Genomic DNA, 18,622 nt, shown 5'->3' with positions numbered 1-18,622 from the left:
CACTCCTGGTCTAGAACAATTTCCCCAACCTTTTGGCACTAGGGACGGTTCCATGGATAAGAGGGTTTTGTGTGCTGCCTGCATCCCGTTAATGGGGCTTCACTTCGTTGTGAAGCCTGGTTTCTGGCATGCCACAGACTGGTCCCAGTTCACAGTTTACTTTGAGAAAGTTTACTTTGAGAAATAAAGGTTTTCCCTATAGGAATATTCTTTCAAGAACTAACAATCATAGGATTTCTAGTTTCTGGAAAAGTGCTTATATACAGACAGAAAAATCAAGACCATATGGACTTAACAGGCACAGCTGAAAGTATAAGCACAAATCCAGAGCCAAAACCTGAGTTAACTAATCCAAAGGAAAATCAGCATGGTGTAGCAAATGTAAGTTAGTGTTTCTCTATTTTAATATGTGTAGACTTCAGTTCCCAAAATTTGCTAGCCAGGTGATATAAGGTGTTGGATGAGAACCAAGAGGTACACATTTGAAAGCCACAGCCACAACCCAAACTTGATAACGTAAGTTATGACTTATTACAAGCCTTGTATATAGACACAGTAATCTGTCAGTGCTTCAACTATGTGATTGATAAGTGTATACAAAGAAAAGCCATATTGATTTAATAAGGAAGATATATGCAGTTGACTTCAGTTAAGACCTTTTGTGCATTTAAATCATAGTGACTGGAAGAAGAAGAAGAAAGCAGGAAATGGTTGCAAATACTGAAAGTATAGCTCAGAATTTAAAAAATGATAGTCTCCTCTGTTGTGACTATTCAGCTCAGTCCAAGGCACTTGGTGAAAACATTCATTTAAAAGTAAATGCATACTGAGTGTGTAAACAGAGTATTAGGGTCAGGATTTAGTTTGCTTACTCTTAGCAACCATTTGTTACTCAACTCAGTTTCACACTTTAAAAATTATGCACCTGTAGTTATTTTGTTGGCTTTATCTTGTTTGTTTTGCTAATTAGGTTCATAAACCAAGCAGGCTAATGTTCTAAATTGTGTTCCAATTTACATCTGTAGTATGGCTGCTTTTATGGAGTCAATAGTATGGTTGTTTTTGCCTTAGTATGGCTGCTTTTATGGAGGCAATAATGTCAGATTATCAAACTGTTCTTTTATGTTAACTAGCATAAGAAGCCACACTGGATCTCTTTTGAAAGCCACCCAGCAGATGTTCCTGTGCATATAAAAGATACTGTGGCCATCTATGTGCTTCAAGGTCCCTACAGGCATTCTAAAATGGGAGATTCATTAAGTACTTTGTACACCATCATACACAGTTGGTGGGCTGCCTTCCTGCCAGCTCAGCTGAGTTACTATTAGACTGGAATTCTGTCTTTCAACCTGGTTGTATGATCTCCCGCTTGAATTTCTAAAGTGAATGGATCTGCAGAATCTGAAGAATGGATCTATTATTCTGGTTTAATATGGGCTTACAGTTTATCAGTTTTTATTCAGTAAATTTGCATATGTTACTCTTTTATTCTGCATCATTTACAGAGGTTGTACTCTTGTTGTGGGAATATGATGCTTTCTAAATGTACAACATAGAGCATTTTGCAATTCAAGAAGTTGTACTCTTTTTGCAAGGCAACTGCCTAAAATTCACTAGTGAGCAGTGTGTGGTATGTGATTGCACAAGTATAATAGTCATCTGTGGGTTGTTAGCTATGACCACCATTAGCAATAATACATGCTATTAAAACATCTCATTAAAACTGAACAGTTTTATAACTTCTTTTTATTTCAGTTTCTGGGTTTTCCTACCAGTTTTATCATATGCACAAAGAACCAGAGGTGGGCACCCACCCATCCCAGTGCTAGCCTGTCCTATTTATCTCACTCTCTGGCTTTGTTCCCCGCCCACAAAGCCCAGCTGATTGCCCTGTCTCATCTGCTGCACTCACTGTGGCTGCCTGAGAAGATTTGCTATGTGTTTGAAGCCACGCGAAAGTGAGGAAGGCGCACACGCTCACATTTCCAACAAACCGGTTGTTAACGTATGTGCAGCCCACCTCTGCATAGAACTATTTCAACTTCTTTAGTTCATCTTTCATCTTTGACTTTAAAAAACCCCTAAAGCCAAGAGCTTTGCTGTCAACAACTTTCTAGCTGCATAAACCTGACACCCACAATTTTATCCCATTTCATTAAATACCACAATAGTAAGGCTTGTAAAAGGCTGAATAACTATAATGGAATTTCCAGACATTTTATCATATGAGCAGCAGCAACAGGAATTTCCAGACATTTTAACATATGAGCAGCAGCAACAGATGCCTCCTATTTCAAGGTGCACAGTACTCAAAACCATTTAAGTTATTTGGTGCTCCTGGTACTCCACTCTTGAACATAGAAATATAAGAATGAAAAATTAGCTATCTTCAACTAAGCAATTAAGAATTTGATCTCTTTTGAAAATATGTAGAATCTGTTGCTTGAGACAACACTCTCATTCTGCCTATGGGTGTCTGTCAATGGCAAATCAATTACCTTTGTCATCTAGATAAAAGCCAGATATTACACTACTAATGTTAGATTAGAGTGGGCAAGCTAGAATTTGTGGCTCATGGAAAACCCTGAATCTCTTTTTTAAAACTCTGAATCCCTTACCGATCAATGCTGAAACCCAGTCTGCACTGGATTTCCTTTTTTTTAATATACTGCTAAATATAATACTGTCCCTCAATGTGGAAGATGGCCCTCAATGTCTACTGTGCTCCCATTCATGATATGTTGTCAAGACTTCTACAATAATTCTTGGCATGGATCACATACTAAATTACCATGGGCTAGAAACAAAATAGTTTTATTCTCAAGTATCCAGATTTGTATTTGAGGAACAAGCATTGCCACAAATCAGTAATGTTTGTGTCCCATAAAACTAGAAACACCAAGAAATTTGCTGAGATTAATTTAAATCCTGATAAATGTTGAACTTGGTTTTCTTCTAAACAAACAGCTCAAAGAGATGGTAAAAAACTTAATGGAAGAGTCCATTGCAGCACTTTAGGCCATAGACAGAGAATATATAAAAGGCTGTGGCACATTCCCAATGAATCAGATTGTGGGTTGGAGGAGCATTCTGCCAGACTCTATATATTTCCTTTCCAATGCTGTAAAAAGCTTTGTGACTATTGACCAGTAAAAGCTCCACATAATTATACTGATTATGCTGTAGAACAATGGCAGTATTCACTGAGAAATTGCATTGTTAGTAAGAAAGGTAGTTACTGAGAGGGTACTTACAAAGAGTTTTATAATGTCAATATTTGGTTGAATCAGGCAGATCTGACTTCCAGATCTCCAAAACAAAATTATTCTTACTCAGAACTCCTTTAGAAATCAAACTAGAGGGTAATATAGAGCAACAGAGACCTCTAGTGAACAAATAGAAATTGTATTAATTATCTGTTCTATAATTCAGGGTGTCATTTGTGGCCATTTAAAGATTTGCTATTCATGAAAATATTTGACTATTTTTAAAGCCAATAATTCTATCTTATTCCATGAATTTAATGTTATTGTTATAATGCCTTTGTACCAGTTTAAGACTTGTTCCAGGGGTGGTTTGCTGCTGGCATTACTGCCGGTTCACAACCTGGGTGCAACGTGCATGCAAAGAACAATTTAGTGAATTGTGCACACGAAGTCACTAAAATCCAAAATGGCAGTGGACAAGCGGCAGTTCGGGGGTGTGGTAGGCCTGGGTCACTGCTGGTTCTGTGACCCAGGCCTGAATTCCACCACCGGTTCGGCCAAACCGGGCTGAACCAGCAGCAACCCACTTTTCGCCTGTCCACACCTAAATTATTGTATAGGAGTGACTCAAGAGCAATTCAAAATAATAAAGAACTACCCTTCACACAACTGGGATATGCAGCACATCAATTTTAACTTCAGAAGGTGTCCTCAAAAAGCTAATTCGGCACCTGTCTAACACTTTTTTAAGCAGCTGCTTCTTTTCCTGGGATTCTGGAGCTGCTTATTGTTAACCTGTAGAATTCATTTTCAAAAGCTGCAAAGTAGCAAACAATGTGGCTGATTTTAAATTGGAATTATGCGAATTCATGAAAAAGAAGACTATCAATGACTGCCAGCAATTATGGCTGCTCATTATCTCCTAGAAAAGAGTCAATAGATCATTCACTGCAGACCTGATCCATCATTTGTATTCTTATAAAGTCTTCACTGCAAGACTTTCAAGACCTGCTAAGGTCCTAACTTCCATTGCAGGAAAAGGGAGAACTGAAGATTAATATGTTAATATACGGATTTTTTTTTAATGCAAATAGATTGGCTGCAGAATTGAGGTAGAGAGAGATGAACAGCTTTATAGCTTTATAACTAAACAGATGCAGTAACTCCAGAGAAACCCTGCAGCTATTGCTGCTGTTGTCACTTCATTGAAAGTCTTTAGAAAACAGATTAGAATGAAAAATTCACCTCCAACTATGCCACATGGTTGGCTTCAAGATATTAAACTATGATTTTTAAAATATGACAAACAGTTCACATATTGACTGATTATGTGCCATCAAGTCGGTGTCAACTCTTGGCAATAGATTTTCTCCATTACAATCTGTGCCCAAACTGTTTCTTCGGGTCTTCCAATGGTGCACCCATCTCCTTGAGTAACTGAGTCCATCCAGATTGCCGATGGTCATCTTGTCTTTCCTTTGAACTTTCCTAACACTGCAGACTCCCCGAGAGAGCTAGGTCTTTATATAATGTGTCCAAAGTATGATAATTTGAGATTGGTCATTTTTGCCTCGAGTGGAAATCCTAGTTTGATTTGTTCAATGATGTCTTTGTTTGCTTTCCTGGTTATCCATGGTATTCTTTGGAATTTTCTTTAACATCAAAGTTCTAAAGCATCGGTTTTTCTTCTATCCTGGTTCTTCAAAATCCAAGTTTTGCTCCCATAAAAGGATTACCAGGGGAAAACCACTGATTGTACAATTCTGATCTTTATACATAAAGATACATCCTAGTCAAAGATGGTATTCAGCCAGTTGGGACCAGTTCGGGCGAACAAGTAGCTTCAATTATCAGCTGGCCCTGCCCACTCACACCCACCCTATACTGTCCTTTATTTCCTGCTTTCTAGTTCATCTCAATCACGCGGCACAGCTGATCCCCTCCCTCGCTGTTCTACTTACCATTGCTGACTTGGAAGGTAAGGAGCTGAGCTTCTAAATGCTCTATTTCCAGTGCTGCATGCAAATGCTTTAGGCAAGTACACGTGCAAAGCGCGCACTCACCGAACTGGTTGTTAAACCAGCATCAGCCCACCACTGATCTTAATAACTAAATACATTTTTCAAGGCCCAGGTTCACATGTACTGCGTCATAGATTATTTAAAAACCACAATGATTGGGCTCATACAATTCATTAATTCAGAATTAGTGAACTCCATTATGGTTTTGCCCAATTTCTTACCCATCCAGTTCCCCAAAAGATCTTTCCGCAATGGACAGGATACATGATGCAACTCCTTGATGAATCCAAATTCAGACTCCCATTTAGGTTGCAATGAACAACAAACCAATGATGTAGACCAGGGGTGACAAACTCGCACCATCATGTCAAGCGACTTTTTCCACTTCACTAAAATGGGGGTGGGGTGGCCAGCACGTGATACATCCAGCCCGCAGTCCACGAGTTTGACATCCCTGATGTAGCCAGTAATAATATTGGAGAAGTGGTGGAGAAACTAGTTTTTACTTAGTCCTGGTTATTACCAGGTATCACTGAATGGTTAAAAATCTCTGAAGATAATAATGGGGCAGTGGGAAAAAAGGTCTGCATGTGCTTTGAAAATGGTTAATAAATCCTTTTGACTTTACACAGCAAAGAATACTATTCATTAAAGCAGTATGATCTTTTTCAGGCTTCTGCATTCTGCTGTTCAGGAATTACATTGAGTGGACCATTTACAAAACATGTGCAACTCTAATATATTGAACTCTGAAGAAAAAAAGGTTATAAATACATGTTGTTTTTTTAAACATTGACCCTTTTCTTTGTACTGAAGTTCAACATATTGGTCTAAAATTTAACATTCTGTCTTTATAGAGGCTGTCCTATGTCAACTTCTCCATGGCCTATCTTGCAGCAGCACAAGCAGGAGCCTTATTTATCCTTCATTCCACTGTAGAGAAATTGAATTCCAATTTTGCTTGACTGCAACTGGGAAAAGAAATACTGTATAGTAACTATATCTTTTCTCATGACTTCATAGTTTTGCAGGAATCGGCATAACTCCTCTCCATCCCCCAACTTTAATTGTTTTCAGCTAGGTCTGAGAAAGAGCCAAGCAAGATTGCAGGATATATATATTTAAAATGTAACTGGAGAATTTATGACAGTAAAAGAAAACTTTTGACTACTCTCCACTGAGATGCCAGCACTTTCAGGAACTTTATCTTTAGGCCTCATCAAGAATTCTGCACCTCATTTTAGTTTTTCACCATTAACAGAGAAGTCTTGGCAGTAAGCAAAATGCCTCTGCCAAAAAAAAACATTTTTATCAGTGAGAATAAAGATTTTATTCCCATCTGAACATCGGCCAATTTAACTAGTGTTTCTCTAAACAACAACACATAATATCCCAATTCTCAAAGCAATTTAGTCTCTGTCAGATCCAGAAACCCATCATAGGGGCAGTTGATTCTATTGCTATTACTAGGCATTCTTTCCCAGCTTTGTTGAATGAGTACTTTCACATAGGTGAATTAACCAAACTCCCCCATAGACTTCTCAACTCCCTAATGTTCCTGTTGGTTTAATCCTGCATTAGCAACACCTTTCATATTAACGCTACATCAGGTGCTCATTTCTTCTTGCATTGAAAATCCTTTTCTAACATGGTTCTTCTTGGTAATCATTAATGTAGGTAAGCAAATTCTATTTTGTTCCCTGGCAACATATGAAGAACAATTTCAGAGCACTGCAGATGGCCACTTAGTACATTTGATTAGAATCACCTAGTCAAATATCTAAGGAATTTGTATCTATATTCTTGAAGAAATTAGAATAGGCTTCATTTGTATGTGGGAAAAGGAAGAAGAGAATGGCTACACTCATTCATTCATTTGCTACTGCCTTACATTCCATAAAGCAGTAATACCATTTAGTAAAAGTCCTCTTATCAGTTATTCAACCAGTGACCATTCAAAACAGCTGCCTATGATTATATGGCATTTTTTGCTATGAAGGCACCCCCAAAAAATTGAATGCAAAAATATTGCATCAGTAATAATCAATGCTTTGAATTAGGCCCTGAAACTGCTTGTTAACCAATGGAGTCCTAGGTATCACTATGCTGTACTAGAACCTGTAACTTCTGTGGCATCTTCAAGAGCGTTCCTAGGTAAAGAATATAGCATTAATCAGAGCAAGAGGTGTCAACCGCAAGAGTTAAAATAGTAAGAGGGGGTAAACATATAAATTGTATAAACAAACACATCAGTAAAATGGAGAAGAAGCCAAATCCTGGAGTATCTCACACTGGACTGTCCCAGATCTTAATATCTCCTCCTTCACTACCAATTAGAACCACACACAAAAGAAAAAAGAAAGTCACTGAAATAACAATGTCCCCAGATTTCAACTCTGGTAGGTAGTTTGAAATGGATGGGGTTGAAAAATGTTAGCAATTGGTTGTCTGCCTGGTTGCGGAGTGGGCGTGGCCTATTCTGCCTCCTGCACCATGGGGGCAGGCTTCTGAGCGTTTCCTTGAGCCCCCAGGAGGACAAAAATGGTCTTCCCCAGCCTCCAGAGGCCTGATTTTGTAGGCCCGTTTTTTGCCCTTCTCAGGCTCCGGAGGCTTTACTCAAGCCTCCAGGAGGACAAAAATGGCCTCCTCTGGACTCCGGAGGGCCTCCAGAGACCAGAAATGTTTCTGGACTTCTGAGAGGCCCATTTTTTGCCTCCCAGAGCCTCTGCACAGGCCTCCACTTACCTGGCATGATGAACGGGCCACACGGAGACTCCTGGGATGAGAGGGGTGGGGAGGGCCAGCCAGTCCTTGAAACTACCGATTTGGTGAACCGAATGTAAAATTAATTTTACATTCGGTTCACCAAATCGGTAGTTTCAAACTGGCTGAATCCCACCCCTGGCCTGAAACCATTCCATCGTCAATGTTAAACAAAAGAAAACCTTCTAAAATGTGTAAGAGAATAAATTGCCCAATAAAATAGCTGTTTTTTTGTTTTTGTGGATTTACTTTGTACACACCATGGATGAAACTGCAAGCATACATGACATCTTCTAGGTCTGCCTATTCAATAATAATAAAATGGTGTGGGGAGGATGACTCCTATGCCTATGATAACCAGAAAAAAGGGTGGTGTAATGCAATTTTCCCCAGGACTATAAAAATTATTTTATCTATGTAGCATCAGAAAAGCAACAAACTGTGAGAAGTCTGATTATTAAAGCAGGATGAGCAAAATTTTAGCCCTCAAAGGATGCACTTATTTCTACTGCTGGCGGGATCCCAATCATTTTGAGCAGGGTTGCTGTGAAGAGAAATAGTGCATATAATTTCTCCTTACTTTCAGCAACCCTGCTTCAGATTGTTGGATTCCTGCAGGTTGCCAGACAGTTGTGACTGTTGGCACCATGCTATCATGACAAGAGTGCATTCCCAGCATAAAAGCACCCTGTGGCATTCTACACCACATTCAGGGGATGGGGAAATCCTACATTTTTTTCCTATCATTATGATGAAAGGGAATTTGCTTTGTCTCTCAAAAAGGAAAGAAGATTTTGAGGGAATTTTATCAATGGAATACAGTAATGTGTTACTGTCAAGGTGGTATGTGTGAATGTGTTCTCCTTTATTGATTTCTTGTCTTTCAAATAAATCAACTTGAGATTCCTGGGTTTCTCATAATTCAGTTATTTCCTCACTTCTATCAATAAAGTAAGCCTCAAAAGCATCCTTATAATACAGTAAGCTTAGTAAACAAACTGAAGCACTTACGTATCACAGGAGAATAAACTAGTGGGAAATTGCAGGCCAAATTTCAGCAGGATAGTATATAATCCCTTAGGTTACAAGTTGCCCAATCAAGGCATAATAGATTACAGAAACTCTATATAATAATGAATGTAAATATAATCATTGTCATCATCATCATTTTAGCCATTGTCTATTAATGTCTTTCACATGTTTCCAGCCTATACGGTCCAATTAGGTTCTGAGGTGTGTGTGTGTGTGTGTGTGTGTGTGTGTGTGTGTGTGAGAGAGAGAGAGAGAGAGAGAGAGAGAGAGAGAGAGAGAGAGACAGAGAGAGAGAGAGAGAGCAGGCACATACACATGCTACTATATATTATATGTATATAATATTAATGTAGTATAATATGTATAATGTATATATAATATATATATAATGTAGTATATATATAATGTAGTATAAAGTATAATATGTAGTAAATTAATACATATTAATATAATTATAATTTGAATTATTTCAGATAGAAGCAAAGATTTGCCTTGTCTTCTTCTGTATAATACTTTCATAATTGGATCCATAGCTCTGAAGTTCATATGTCATAGAGTGTTTAATTTGGTTGAAACAAGCAAATTAACTTTCACTTTTTCCAACATGTTCCCAATATGAATGTTATATTCTTTTGAAATGTCAAGATTAACTAATTTGCACTCAATTTCCTTATTGCCCAAAAGTTCATGAGGCTAAGGAGTCTAACATCTGAGGTATACACACAGTTCAAACAGTATGTGTAAGTGAAAAATTGGATATTTACCTGGCAAAAACATTATCCTATGATAGATTCTTAGCAAAAACTCCTTGGTCCAATGTTTATTTGTTTTATTATATTCTAACACAACATGAGTCAAATGTTAGACTGGAATATTAAACTCTCCTAAATCTAAGCCTCTCGGTCATTTGCTGAGATGGGCTGCTATAGAAATCAAACAAACAAATCAAATCAAACAAACTAACAAATGATGCAACATATACTGATGCAGCTCCTTGTATCTTCGTAGATCTAGTATCAGCTTCAATGCAACATATTCTCTTTTAATAAGTTGCCAGTCATAAGGGACATTATTGGATACATTGTAATATCCCCAAGTAATTGAAAAGTACACAATCTCATCTGAATGCAATCCATGTTTGTGTCATTCATTTTTAACACCAGTTTTTCCCTTGGCATGTACATTTAGCTTTTCTTGTGCTATGAACTAGCATTAGTTGCAAGCACTCTAGATTCTAATGCTATGGATTGAGAATACCAATGCCTTCTGCTGGCTTACAGAGATGGATTTAAAATGAGAATGGATTGTGGCTGCTTTCAGCAAATTTTATCTGCTTCAAAGCTGCTTCACTTTGAATTGATTTTGATTTTTTATATCTTGAAAGCCTGATGTTGAGTAATAAAATCCAATTTAAACAAAATACATTTTAGCACAAGAAATGTCCAATCTGCTTTGCAGATCCATGTGTGATATGATCAGCATTATCTCTGCTTTACCATGTATTCCCTCTACAGAGGATTCCTCTTTCTAGCCTAAATCAGATCTTTCTTAGGCCAGCAGGATTGCTGCCCCAAAAGAAGCTTTGTTCTTGGCAATCACATTTTGTCAAAGCAGTCGGCAACTGTCACAAATAAAAGAAATGTGCCACTCCACATTCATCTTTTTCTTTCTTTTCCCCTTCCCTCCATTAATATATTTCTTTTGGGTGAGAAATTGAGGGATATGTTTAGAGAACCTGCTGATATTAATGCAGGAAGCACACCTGTGGCTTACATCAGAATAAGGCTGACCACAGCACTGATGGGAAATGGACATCACAGTGAATGGCTCTCCTAGGTATAGCTTGCAAACACTAATTAATGAGACCATGTTGATATAGCTGTGCTGCATAGTTTCTTTGCATATTGTATGAGTCCTGGTTGGCCATGTTCTCATCTTTCATTTCTTTTCCAGTCATTGCATTTCATATCCTTGGTACTTGTATTTGATGATCATAAAACTTTCTGGAATTGGCAGTCATAGTTTCAGGCTCTATGTAAATAACGAGTGTCTTTGTGAGGTCCTTAGTCTCCCCAGATTTGAAATGTGGTTATAAATTATTAAATAATATTGATTAATTTGGCTTTAACTTACCAAGAATTTGTAAATATAAAAGCTCTGTAAATATAAAATCTTCAGAGATGATTTCTGGGCTGCTATGCACTAAGAAGAGATTCATACTTCTTGCACATAATGGGAATAATGTGGAAATAATGCACAGAAATAATGTGGATTTTGACTACTAAAGGTTGCATTTGCAAAAATAGTGGACTTTGGTTTTTCTTTATTTGCAGTTTACTTCTCTATATCCCCCCCAAAACTTCCTGTGGGATAATTTAACACTAATTCCTGAACAACAGACTCCCCTAGATATATCTAATGTGTTTTTCCTTTTGCAACCTACTCAAGAATTCAATTGTACAATGACTAACATATGTAAAACTACATCCATCTTGCCCATCCTCTCTTTCTCTCTGTCGCCCCAATTAAATTTTGCAGAAAACAAAAGCTTGAAACTATTTTTTTAAATGATTGGCGAGAAAGGTATTTCTGTCTGGATATCTGTTATCATCAAATTAAAACCAGAAGATTTTCCCCAGAAGTATGAAAGAGGCACCATGGCAGCCATTCTTTAACCTGAGATATACCTTTCCCATTATTTCTGTTTGCGATGCTGGCTGGATTTGGCAAAATAGAAGTCCAAGATCCAAGAAAGACATAGACTGGAGAAGGTTATTTTGCACTGATACGCCAGGAACCAGCAGTGGGATTTACTTACCTTCCTATCGGTTCACAAATGTGACCATGCGTGCATGCTCACTTCACTAGCACATGCCACGCCTGCACATGCATGCTGCCTTCTGCACATGCATAGTGCTTGCACATTACATTGGGGTGGGTTGGCAGAGCCTCCCTCAGCCACCGCTACTGGTTCACCCGAACCAGAGAGAACCAGCTGAATACCATCTCTGCTAGGAACCCAGGAAATGCCTTACACTGAGTTAAGCCATTACACTCACCAATTATCATTAACAGTGATTAGCAGCAAATTTCCTAAAGTTTCAAGCAAGATATTTTCATGCCCTTTTTGGAAATACCTGAGGCTGGAATGTGGATGTTTCGTATGTAATGTATGTGCTATTAAATTGTGTAGCTCATCATAAGTTTTAAATGACTATCATCTGAGGGATGAGGGCATCTAAACCCCGAACTGAGCCTCCTGTAACCTAACTCAGACATGTCATAAGCTGTTTTTGTCAACAACTTCACTTTTTAGAAAATGATGTTTAATGAGTTGCCATTTCTGACCTTTTCTCATATTGAAGAAAAAACAAAGTAATAGTGGCAGCTTCTTGCATCTAGAGACATTCTTGCCCTAAAGAATTATCTAAAATAAGTATTTCTGTCATCAGTGAAGAAGGACATTCTGTAGTTTTTTGTGTACATCTGCCAGTGTTCTTTAATTGATTAGGACTTCCTTTGCCAAGTTGACAGAGGGTTTGCAATGATGCCACACATTTGTTCATCCTAAAGAATCTTCTGATCAATCTATATATCTCTACTTTTCAGACTGATAGTTCCAGTCAAATCCGTAGCTCTTCAAGGGTGAAAGCATCCTTTCTAGTGGTGACACTGACCACAAGAAGAGTGATATAAATTTGATAAATAACTTTTATCTGAAGGTTGAAACATTTTTTTCAATTTTCCAAACCAGCCTATAATCCTGATCTTCTAAGGTCTTCTCACATTCAAGTATTTGGTCTGAACCTGCTGAGCTTCCTAGTACCTGCTATCTGGTAAGGAAATATTGTATGGCACAAATTTTTAGTCAGATCAACTAAAGACATTTGTTTTCTGATTCTTTCAAAATTACACCTTTACATACTGTATTCAGCTCAATTCTATAACAGGAGGGAATAATTGCTAGAAAAATCTTTTTAGAATCCTGGAAGATAATAACTTGCATTCAATGTTGCTGCAAAGAAACATAAGTGACTGTTTCCATGAATTCTCCAAAAGCTGAACGACATAAAACTAATATTAAATTTAAGTAATAATTGATGGAAAGGGGATGGATGTCCAGTCTTCTTCATTTCTGTGCTACCTAAGGAAGATGGAAAGGGTGTTCCCAGCTCCATACTTAAGAAGCCAGCTAACATGATAGGGTGTTTCTTGAGCTTTTAAAAGGTGTACTGGCAAGAAGTTTCAGAGGTGGTATTCAGCAGGTTCTGACCAGTTCTGGAGAACTGGTACCAGAAACTTTGAGTAGTTCGAAGAACCAATAAATACCACCTCTGATTGGCCCCACTCCCATCTATTCTCTGCCTCCCAAGTCCCACCTGATCAGGTGGGAATGGGGATTTTTCAGTAACCTTCCCCTGGAATGGGGAGCAAATGGAGATTTTACAGTATCCTTCTCCTGCCATGCCCACCAAGCCATGCATGCCTACCAAGCCACGCCCACAGAACCAGTAGTAAAAAAATTTGAATCCCATCACTGATGAGTTTCTATTAGACATGAAGTATGGAGTTGTTTACAAAAAATACTTCTCAACTAAGAAACTTTCTTCTTTAGTATTGTTTGCAGCTTGTTGATATTCAGGGGTGAAGAAAAAGAACCCTATATAAATGTATTGGCACTGGCAGATTTGCTGCTTTGTATATTTAGAAGAAAACTTTGTTAAGAGGCTTCCTACATCTACCGTACTTTTCAAGTATACAAGAATGGTTTCTCCAGCCGCCGCCCCTGGTTTTAGCTGCTTTGTGTTTAATCAAAACCTAGTAATATTTTAATTTTCTTCAGTTACTGATATTGTTTTTTGTGACAATATTTTCCATTCAAATGATTTCATTAATTTGTGCCTTAGCCTTTCCCCACCCCCCCAAAAAACCTATTAACAATGCCCTCCTGTAAAGCACCAACAGAACATTGAAACATGCTGTAGCCAGCAAAATACTTTTGACAACTCCACAGAAGGCTCTTTATCAGTCCTTCAGGCAGCCATCAGTTCACACAATGATTTCCCATCTATCTCAATTTAAGACAATGCTGGCAGGAAATTGTCATAAACTCAGCTGCCAAGGACTTGTTAAAATATGCAATTGTTTGAGCAAGAGGCATTCCTCTCCAACTTCTTTTGATTCATATGCTACAGATAAGCAATTTCGCTTAATAGCTGATCTAATGTTTTATTAAAATAAAATTTACATTTATATAAAAGTTATTGTCTAAATCCCTTTCCTGCCTTCTTTCTGAAACCTGTTTACAATGAGCTGACAGTTGGATATCTTTGGACATATGACAATATAATAGTAAATTGTCATGAATTGTAATTCTGCTCCTGCTGAAGATAAGCACAAAGCTCTCATTGTAGCAGGTCTTGCTATTTTAAATGTATAAGCCCTATTTTGATGGAACCTTTTTACATGGCTATATCAAAAACCACTGTATCCCATAGACTAATTTAGTAATTGACTAAAAATTAGTGATGTGATTCTTCTAAAAAACTCCCATTTGCCTATTACCAAAATATTTTCCCATACTTAAAATCACAAGTTGCCAAAGCAATTGTGGGCCATCCAACTAATCAGAATGTGTGCAAAATAATCAAAATCTTGCCCTAGTGTGCATCTAACTATCTTTCTGTTGGCTTCCATTTGATTTTGCCTTTTTTTAGAAAAGAAAATGGGCCTGTATGATAACTATTTTTTTTAAAAAAGAAGATAATACTATAGCTATTGGTTTTCCCAGCCCTACTTAAATACATTGGCTTTGCCAATGAATTACAATTCTTAGAATGTTACAATAATATGCAATATAATATGCTGATGTCACCAAGCTCAACTAAAAGGCACCCCAGATATGTGTTTCTTATAATTTATATGCACTGTCACCGCAAAGGGGACATTTGTTATAAATGTAGCATGGCACAGATAGAAAATGTTTCATGTCAGGCAGCTTTCCATTCCTTTTTCTTTCTTGATTTCCACTCTTTCCTTGCAAGTTTCTGTCAAAACACTGAAGAACTCTCTAGTAGTCCATTAGCACTGAAGAACTCTTTAGCAGTCCTTTAGCATGCAAAATAGATCACGCTTACTGGAACCAATTGCAACTGAAAGGGCTGTAATTCATTGTGCTCCTCACTTGTTTATCATGCATAGAAGGTTTCTTCAGGGGATGCCAGACTCAGATCTGTGCTGAGACCATCTGCCATTCACTGTAACTCTGCAGGAAGTTATGATCTAGCATAAAGAATGCACTATGCATTTACATCAACTACTGTTCTCCATCTCAAGCTGCCAAAAAGAAAGGGCAATGTTCAACACATTCTAACCATCATGATAGCTTTGACCTTCTCATCTTTTCATATGATTCATAGTCTGATTTCACTACCTGCCATAATGAGGCTGGCATAAGGACTCAAATAAAGTCAGTGTTCAGACAATATTCTGGCAGAGAGTAGAGAAGTACAAGCTCTCATGCCCAATTATGCTGCCAAATACTGTCATTTTCTATCAAAACTAAGGTAAGTCCACACTCTGTTCCACTTTCTAATGACTATACTTTCCTTTTTTCTGTGTTCTCAAAGAACTATGCAACATGCAGCCCAGATCTTTAGCACTTTGATAATGAATTCCAGTATCGTACATTTCAGATCTGTTGTTTCCCTGAAGCATTTTCATAGCCTGTTTATCAGTTTTTAATACAATATTAAGTAAGGTGGTTGCAAGAAATTGATATAGTTATGTAGGACCTGGACAGCCCTGGGATGACATTGGATGATCTAAAGAAATGCAAGAGAGGAAACAGAAATAAACCATTCATTTTAAATGTAAGATTAAAGAAAAGGACTGATGTGCCAGGAATTCATAATCTCCAAATGCACTAACTACTTAGGTAACCTTTCCCCACCACCACCATCACCAAATAAACCTTCAAGGCTCTTCTACTACTACCAATAGTACTTTAAAATTACACCATTAGTAGAAATGTTTATGCCAGAATCCTCAACTATAGTTCTACCACCAGGCAGACTTTAGTAACTTCCAGCATTTTTTTTCTTGGATTAAATGCATTATGATATGTTGTCTCCAACTAAACCTTACAAGCCAAAGGAGTTCTTTGTTCTGTTGGGCTTGTAGCAGACAATTGGACCCTTCTTTGAGCAAACCAGACTATAACAGATAGGTCCAACTTGTTTAGCATTCTGCATATCCTTGTGCCATTTGGAAAACTCATATGCATGGATGGGTAGGCAACCAGTATTTATTACATAATTGTTACAACTCAGAAAAGGGTAAATAAGCATCCATATGAGTAGGAAATGGTAACCTGATTCTCCATAAAGCTTTCCAAACTGGCTGCCATTACCACAACTTCTAACAGTGAATTGCATAGTTTATGTGCTATATGAAAATAGATTTCTTTTGGGTGATTCAGTCTCCTTGTAATTAGTTTGTGGGCGACCTTGAATTCTAACATTGTGAGAGAAGGATGAAACCACTTCTCTGTGTGTATTTATCTATGCTATGCTGATTTTATTGACTTTTATATCTCTCCTTGTCTTCTTTAATGCAACACTAAACATTTCCAGTTGCCAATTGTAAGGTAGCTGTTCCAGGTGCTTATATATTTTGGATGCCATTTTGATGCCTTTTTAACTCTATAATATCCTTTTCAAGATAGAAAGTATATTTTATATTAAGAGTTCTATTGTTATGTGATTATGTTGTCTATGTAATAAAAAATAAAATTATAAAAAAATTAAAAAAATAAAAATTAAAAAAAGAGTTCTATCTGTAATCTCATGGCAACTGTCTTAGACCCAAAGTGTTTTCAAAGAACACAATTTTCACAGCCATCCTAAACAAAAGCAGAATACCCACCAGCCTCACCTCTAGCTAGACATTTTGCCAGGGAAAAGGAATTACACACAGAGAGGCATTGTATCTGGGCCACTCCTCTACAAACTTCACAAATGGGAGAGACCTGGAAGAAACAGGTTATGACAGTTCTACCTGGAGGCAATTCTGGGAGCCAAGCCACATAAGCTTTAATAGTTAAAACCAGCTTTTCAATTGGACCTGGAAGCCCATTGGAACACATGGAAATATTCATAAATTTCACTGTAACAATTGGCTACTATGTCCCATCTGCATCTCCAGCAGTAGCCATTCTAGGGGAACCTCAAAGTCATAGATTTGGCCTTTCAGAGGAAATCTAATTCCATTAGAGTCAAAATTGGAAGTGATGGATTCCAGATTGTTCTATTTCAGTTTGTCCAATTCAGGCCTCCACATCTTCCACGCATCAGGACAAGATTACTAGATTTCCAGTTTGGCCTAGAGTAGAAATGTGCAACTAACTGTCATTAGCATATCAATGGTACCTCATTCCAAATCAATGGATGACTTCTTCAAGTGAATTGCCATAGATGTTAAAAAGCAAGGATGGGAGAGTTGAGTCCCTCTTGCCACTTTACAGGTATTTCAGTCTGGCCTTGAGAAGAAGATGGGTGTCAGCAGCACTTCATTCAGTAATCAGGAAAGAAAACCACTGGACTCCATTTGTATTGAAATCAGGGGTGTACTTTTACTAATCATAAATGAATAGTTGCAAAGCTAAGCTAAGTCTGGTTAATTAGGCGCGAAAGGGAATAATATAATGTATAATTCAACCCCCTCCCCTTGGCATCCCCGTGCATAATCCAATCATAATTCTCCCAAATGTCAGATGTGAGATAACTTCGAAAGGCATCACCAGGATGGAATGCTGGACCGTTGGCCTTGGTGGGAAACACTCCTCCACATGCGCAGTAAGGTGGTCAGTTCAGTGTTTCGAAACTTCCTCCAGCATAACAATGATTCCCCACCCAAATACCATGCCCCCCCTCCCTGTTTCAATGGCAGCTGAAGCAGTAGCAAAGCAGAGGCTGACAATGGGAGTGGGGAAACAGTTGCTCAATCCAGAGAAAGGAGAAGGCATTAGAAAGAGACTCAGAAAATCTCTGCTTTGACTGATGTCCTAAAAGGAGGCAGTGAAGGGTTTCAACAGACTTTCAAGATTCTGTTGATATACCCTACACCAATAAAGTAACATTCCTAGAATTTCAGTGGCGCCTGTTTCTTGATTTGGCCTACCTTGAAGGGCTGACACCCACAGTGACTGATGCTGTTTGTTCAAGAAGTCTCGGAAGTATTACAAAATAGTGCCCCTGCTTTCAATTGTCATAGGTGATCCAGAATGATGCTGTATCAAACACTGCCAAGAAATATAAAGTTGACTTTCCCTAGCCATTTATTTACTGAAGCAACCATTTCAGTGCCAAGTCTAGGTCCGAACTCAAAGAGGAACAGATAATCCACTTTAGCCATGATGTTTTCCAAATGACACCCCCAAACTTTACCCAAAAGAGGAAGTGAAAATGGAGCAGTAGTTCTCCAGTTGCTGGATCTGAAGAAGGCGTCTTTAGGAAAGACACTTCTCCCAAAGAAGTGACCTTTTAGGGGAGATAAATAAGTAAGTAAGTAAGTAAATAGGCAGGCAAGTATTCTGGATCA

The sequence above is a fragment of the Thamnophis elegans genome, chromosome 1 (genome assembly GCF_009769535.1).
Source record: "Thamnophis elegans isolate rThaEle1 chromosome 1, rThaEle1.pri, whole genome shotgun sequence".
In the NCBI taxonomy this organism is placed as follows: Eukaryota; Metazoa; Chordata; class Lepidosauria; order Squamata; family Colubridae; genus Thamnophis; species Thamnophis elegans.
This window is presented reverse-complemented; position numbering follows the sequence as displayed.